The sequence below is a fragment of the Pteropus alecto genome, unplaced genomic scaffold (assembly GCF_000325575.1).
Source record: "Pteropus alecto unplaced genomic scaffold, ASM32557v1 scaffold177, whole genome shotgun sequence".
Lineage (NCBI taxonomy): Eukaryota > Metazoa > Chordata > Mammalia > Chiroptera > Pteropodidae > Pteropus > Pteropus alecto.
The window spans coordinates 5,229,965-5,236,794 of NW_006442207.1; the positions used below are offsets into that span (position 1 = coordinate 5,229,965).

General features: G+C 37.2%; 1 pseudogene; it reads right to left on the reverse strand.

Annotated features, from left to right (window-relative positions):
- Nucleotides 1–808: 808 nt before the first annotated feature.
- LOC112470221 lies at nucleotides 809–924 on the reverse strand (annotated as a pseudogene).
- Between the last annotated feature and the right edge of the window lie 5,906 nt (nucleotides 925–6,830).

Genomic DNA, 6,830 nt, shown 5'->3' on the forward strand with positions numbered 1-6,830 from the left:
TTCTCCTCAAACCCTATAACCTCAGTTTAATTATGAGAAAACATCAGTCAACCCCAAATTCAGGGGCATTCTATAAAAAAGCTAACCACGACTCTAAAGGTGTCAAGGCCATGAAAGCCACGGAAACACTGAGAAACTCTCATACACTGGAGGGGACCGAGGAGTTATGATGACTAAATGTCCTGTGGGATTCTGGAACAGAGGAAGGCCATTAATAAAAAAAACTAATTAGTGAGAAAACTAGGGAAATCTGAATAAGCCTGTGGTTTAGTTAATAGTATTGTACTAATGTTAATTTCTCAGTATTGATAATATACCAGGCTTACGTAAGATGATAGTATTAGAGGAAGCTGGGTGGGGCGTATCTGGGAAGGCTCTGTACTGTCCTTGCAACTCTTCTGTAAATCTAAAATTATTTCCCCCTCCAAAAAAAAAAAAAAGTTTTGGTTTTGTTTTGAAAGTCCAGAGGTCATTTAAACGCCGAGTCCTCTAATTTAAACACCTAGTCCTCCGTGTCTTTTCCTTTTAAGAGGCGGGCAGCGTCATGGCACATTTGGCCAGTGTGCTTGGCTTTGGCTCTTTCTGCTGCATCACATTCCCTAAAACGCTGCAGAATGCCACACCACCACCCCGTTTTCTGAGATTAGCCCAGTTGCCTGCGGAAGTGTGACGCTCTCCAAGAACACGAAGGAGGCTCAGGGGAGGCTCAGCCGGGCAGCGAGGCATACAGAGGCAAGGAGGAAAGTGAACACAGGCTCTGTGGATGCAGGGCTCGAGGTGCTTCTCAGGATGAATTTTTTTTTTTAAATGCCTACGGCACCTGGTCTTCCTAGGTGGTCTCCCACCCAAGTACTAACCAGGCCCGACCCTGCTTAGCTCCCGAGATCAGACATCGGGCTTGTTCAGGGTGGCATGGCCGTAGACCATGGACCGTGGCTCCACTGGGGCGCGAACCTAGGACCTTCTGCGTGTAAAGCAGACGTGCTAACCACTACACTATAGAACCACGTCCAAGATGATTTTTCAAGGCTTGGGGACTCTCACCATACCAGAACATAAAGTTAATCAATCATACTTATCAGTATCAGTGGTCAAAGGGAGAGGAGGGGACCCCAAGAGTTTTGTGGATCCATATGGGGAAAATCAGTGTTTCTTGCCCACTCTGATAGTCTCCAAAGACGGCTACCATCAATTTCTTTTCCCCAGGTACATGCACGCTGCTCACCCCATTAAATAACCATCACTACGTGGGATTTCTTTTCTCCTATTCTCGAATCTGGGTTGGCTTTTGAGTTGCTGTGACCAATAAAATGTGGCAGAAGTGAGGCCGTGCCAGTTCCAGGGTCTACAGTTCTGGCACCTTCTGCTTTCCTCTTGAAGTCAACTTCTACAGGAGAAGTCCCAGAAAATCCTACACTCTGAGACCACCATGCTGTGAAAAACCCTGAGCTAGCCATGAAGAGAAGCCAGATGAAGGAACAATGAAGTTCCAGATATGTGAGCGAAGCCTTGGACCTTCCAGCCCAGTTCAGCTCAATGAGCGATCTCAGTGGATGCGAGAAAAGCAGAAGAATTGCCCAGCTGGTCTCACTCAACCCACAGAATCCCAGGAAATAACCAATCATTCATGTTCTTTTAAGCCATTAAGCTTTGGGTTGATTCGTTATGCAGCAATGGATAACTAAAACACTCACCGATGTGCTTTTTTTCATTTATTCCACTTTTATACTTGTTATCATACATTTTAAGTCTTTTTTAAACTTAAGAAATCATGATAAAATGAAAGGTATGTCTAATTTGTCATTGTAAAACATTTCAGATATTCGATAAGGAATTGAAAGTCAGACGATGTTTCTTCTCTGCTGTTATCCTCCATTGCTTTCCTGTCTCACTGTGAATAAAAACGTCATCATTAATAGGGCCTACGAGACCCCATATGTTCTGTTCTCTACCCTTTGATTCCCTGACCGAAATCACTACTAATCACTACCTTTGATATTCCTTGAATATCATGGGCACAGTGCATATCAAGACCTTTGTATTTGCTGTTTCTGGAAGCTTCTTCTCTTAGAAACAGTCATGACTTACTCTCTCACCTCCTTTAAATGTTTACTCGAATGTTACCTACCTTAATGAAGTTTTTCCTAACCCAATTTAAAATTGCTACTTTCACCTTCCCTGACTCTCTGTATCCCCTGCCCGGCTTTGTTTTTTTGCTAAAGTACTTAATGCCACGTGGCATGCTGGATATTATTCATCTTGTCTGTAATCACTTCTCTTCAGTAGACCCAAAAGCAGAGCTTTTTAATTGTTTTGTGTACTGCTATAAATCTAGAACTTAAAACTGTGTGTGGCCCAAGTCAAAATTCATTAAATCTTTATCGAACGTGTGAATAAATTGTCTAAAACCCTAAGCTTCAAATCTGTATGGTTTCAGGCTGATCTGTGGCAGACCCTTCACCAACTGGCAACGTGTGGCGTTGCCGTTCAGCTCTATTAGACAAGAAGGAATCAGTGTTAGGAGAAAACCAAGCCTATGTAGATGAAAGTCTGCAAACTTTTTCTCTAAAGGGCCAGACGGCAAATATTTTAGGCCTCATGGACCGTATAGTCTCTATTGCAACTATTCATCTTTGTCCTTATAGCGAGAAATCAGACACAGGCAATATTTAAATGAAGTGTGGCTTTTGTTCCAATAAAACTGTATTTACGGCCGCTGAAATTTGAATTCAATTTCACGTGTTACAAAACATGATTCTTTCGATTTTTTCCAACTGTTTAAAATGTATAAACCATTTTTGGCTTGCAGGCCATAGAAAAATAGATTATGGTCCAAATTTAGCCTATGGGCTATAGTTTGCTGACCACTGCTGTTAATAATCTCCAAGTGACTCAAAGTGTGAGAGGACAATTCAGTCTTCCAGGGAGACTATCCAAAAGACTATTCATTTTTAAAGCAGTATTATTTGTAATAATAATAATACCACTTGGCTAGATGAGAAAGCATCAGGCAATAGCCAAGTGAGAAGAACCAATCTTTAGGCTGGGAAGGCCAGACCTACCCACTAATCTCTTCATGTTTCCTTCATCCGAGACAAAGATGATCCCATGCAGGAGGGAGCAATGACAAGCCATCTCAGCTAGGGTGACACAAGAATCAGACTGATGAAGAGGCTGAGACTGTGAGATTATCTCTTGCATGGGCCAATTAGCTCATGTTTGAAATCTGCACCCCTGGCCCCAGGCAGATATCTTGTGTAGGTAGAAAAGGTGGGCGGAAGGGAATCTCACGGGAGGATCATTTTCTACTCAATGTCTTTATGTCCACAGGAGAGGCGAGCCATTTTAATAATCAAAATATCAGACAGTATTAGTGTCTCCAAGCATAATGCTGGCTCTTTGTGATCTCTGGGGGTGTGTTGTGGGAGGAGCAGAGACCAGAGATAGTCAGGTGTCATTTTGTACTGGAAAAGATTATTAAGAAACAGAACAAAGCAAAACTTTAGAATAAAAAATTCCAAACACATATAGAGTAGACAACAAAGTAAAATGGATCCCTAGAAACCCAGTCACTTAGCTTCAAGTGCGCTCAACTCCTGGCCATATTTATTTCATTCACGGCCCAACCCCAGATGACACCAGAGTAAATTTCAGATATCATGTCATATTATCAGGCAAAGGTTACTTTAATCACATAGGAACTCATTTTTAGAATTCAAAAACAACTCAAAATGTATTTCGAAAAATAAAAAATTAAGTAAAAGAAAGGCAATAAAAATAATCCATGTTTTCACCATCAAAAGATAGCCATTATTAATTTTTTTCCTCCATTTAAAAAAAAATCTTACTAAATATAGCCTTTGAAACTTGATTTTCCCCTTCTTGATAAATATATGACATATCTTTCTATGCTGATAAATATACATCTGCATCATAGTTCTTAACAGATCTGTGTATATACATATGTCTTTAAGCTATTTCTTTTTTGGTATGTATTTAAATTATTTTTAAAAAAATTTTGCTGTTATGATTATACTGTAATAAACATTTTTGACCAGATATCTTTTACGCTTGTTTGATCATTTTCTTTGGATAAATTACTAGAAGCAGAATTCTTGGGGTAAAGAGCACCCACAAATTTAATGCTTTTTAATCATATTGCCAAGACGCTTTGGAGTACGGTGGCATCAAGACCATACCAAGTAAACCAGGGATGCACAAATGCCTGTTACATTCATCCTTGCCAGCATTGAGTCTTAACATTCTTATAACTTTGCCAATCTGATAGGTTGAAAATTGTATTTTGTCATTTTAATTTGCATTTCTTTGATCACTAGAGAGGTTAACTATTTTTAAAATGTTTGTTGGCCAACTTTTCAGATTGACTTTTTAACTCTATTATGGAAATTAAAAAAAAAAACAACAGAAAAGTGTGGAAAATCCCTATGTAGCCACCACTCAACTTTAATATTTATCAAAACATGTTCAGTCTTTTTTCACTTATATCTTCCTTCTCCTCCTTTGTATAGATGGATACACCAAATTATTTTAAAATAAATCCTAGAAATCATGTTAATTAAAAATTTTCAGTATATATTTTAAACACAAAAGGATTTTTTATTTTGTTATAACATGACCATAATATTATTATCAAACTTAAATATAACAATAATTTGTTAAAATACCAGCAAGTATCCAGTGTTTAGATATTTCTGATCGTTTCATGTTTTTTTAAATAGTTGGATTATTTGAATGAGGATCCATATGACGCTCACACATTTATATGTGGTTGATACGTCTCTTACGTCTTTCTTTTTTTAAATTAAAGTAAAATTCATATAACATACAATTAACCATTTTAATGTATATAATTCTGCATAATTTAGTGCATTCCCAATAATGTGTAACTGCTACCTCTGTCTAGTTTCAAAACTTTTTCATCGCTCCAAAAGAATACCTTGTACCCTTTAGGTAGTCATTTTCCCATTCCTCTCTCCCCTTAGTCCCTGACAATCACAAATCTATTTTCTGTCTCTGTGGATTTTCCTATTCTGGATATTTTATATAAAAGGAATCACATAATGTGTGCCCTTTTGTGTCTGATCTGGATTTTGCTGGTTGCATGACCAGGGTGTTGTTTAGCATGTTCCGCTGTCCCCTGTACTTTCTGTAAATGGGTAGAAGCAAGATCCAATTCAGGCTTGTGTTCTTTTTTTTTTTTTTTGGTCAAGAATCTTTCATAAACAGTCCTGTGTAGTTTGTAGTACTTGACACGATGGGGCATTTAACATTATTTGTTAAAGATCGATAGTAGGTTCAGATGTCAGCCTGACAATGCCTTTGAAGTTTCCCATTAGCTTTTCACTGAATTATCTTAGGAGCTATTGCTGACCATTGCTGCATCTATTATTTCATTTGTGGTTGGAAAAGATGATATTCTAATTCTGTCATTCTTTCGTACTGACTGACTGAAAATCTTCTATAAAAAAGAACTTTCCTATATCAGCTATTCTGAACTATAGGTAGAAAGGCAGGCAAATACTCAATCTTTTTTTAATTTGCCAGTTTTCAGAAAATGAATTAGTTCCCAAGCCTCTTCCAAAATTTATCGATGAGAGTTTTTCTTTTAAGATATCATTATGAACTCATGAATTTGAACATATATGATATGTTTTGATTCGATACAGTTATTATTTTTATACTCAAATTTACCTGTCTTTGGCCAATTCAGGTTGGTCCTATCCTTTTGACACAATTAGTGACATAATTGTCTTTAATAACTTTGCTTTCTGATATTTCAAATGTCCCAGTCTCATTTTGTATCTTTAAAAACATATTGTTAGTATTAATATCGATATCGTTATTTTGAAACTATTCCATTTAAAATTATGTTAGTGTTCTTAGGGACCAATATTTTCACCATCAAAGAATGATATACATAAAATCAAATAAGTTAAAACCCAGTAATTATAAGTAAGAATTGAATATTCATTATAAACTCAGAATGTAGTTTCCTTAAAAAAATATTTTCCAGCACTTTCCACTTAAAAACCTAGAAACAATGACCAATACAGCAGCAAAGAGAGCTCTGTTTGCCCAGACTGTGGTCTCTAAATACCATTTCTCATTAAAATTAGGACTTTTGGACAAAGATTGATGCCACGTCTTGGGCAAGAAATTCATGTAAGCTTTTGATAGACATTTATGTGCATGTATAAGTATATGTGATCTGATATTTAACTTGCAATGACTATCTTCATTTAGTGCTATTGGCACATCAAAATCATATTTATTGCGTCTGAAAAGGTTACGACTCTGTTATGTATTTACTCTTTTCTTTTTAAGACTAATTTTGACATGTTAATATTGTGTTAACACTGAAGCAGTTAAATAAAGTTATATTTTGAAGTTAGGAGTATTGGTGTAGATACCCTCCAGAAAACACTGTTGATGGACAAGCCCAAGCTGATCATAAACTCAACAATTTATTATGAAGATTAAGGCTTAAACTACTGTGAAAGCAGAACTCTCAAAGAAGTCCTGTGAGCATTAATTTTTCTATAATTACATACCGAGATAACAATGATTCCAGGGCTGCTTTTTACCAGGTCAGATTAACGCACGGTACCACCCTTGGTTAAGGGCAGCCTGAGTTTGGAAACAGCTTTTTGCAGGTATGATCAGCATCCCTAGGATCCTGGCCCGTCCACCCCTAAAATAATGCCTTCTTTGTCAGGTGTGTCTTTAGAGACTATGAGGCGGCTTAAGTAAAGAGGGATTTATTATTAAGTGTGTGTCATTTCAAGGCAACAAATGACTTTTTCATACAG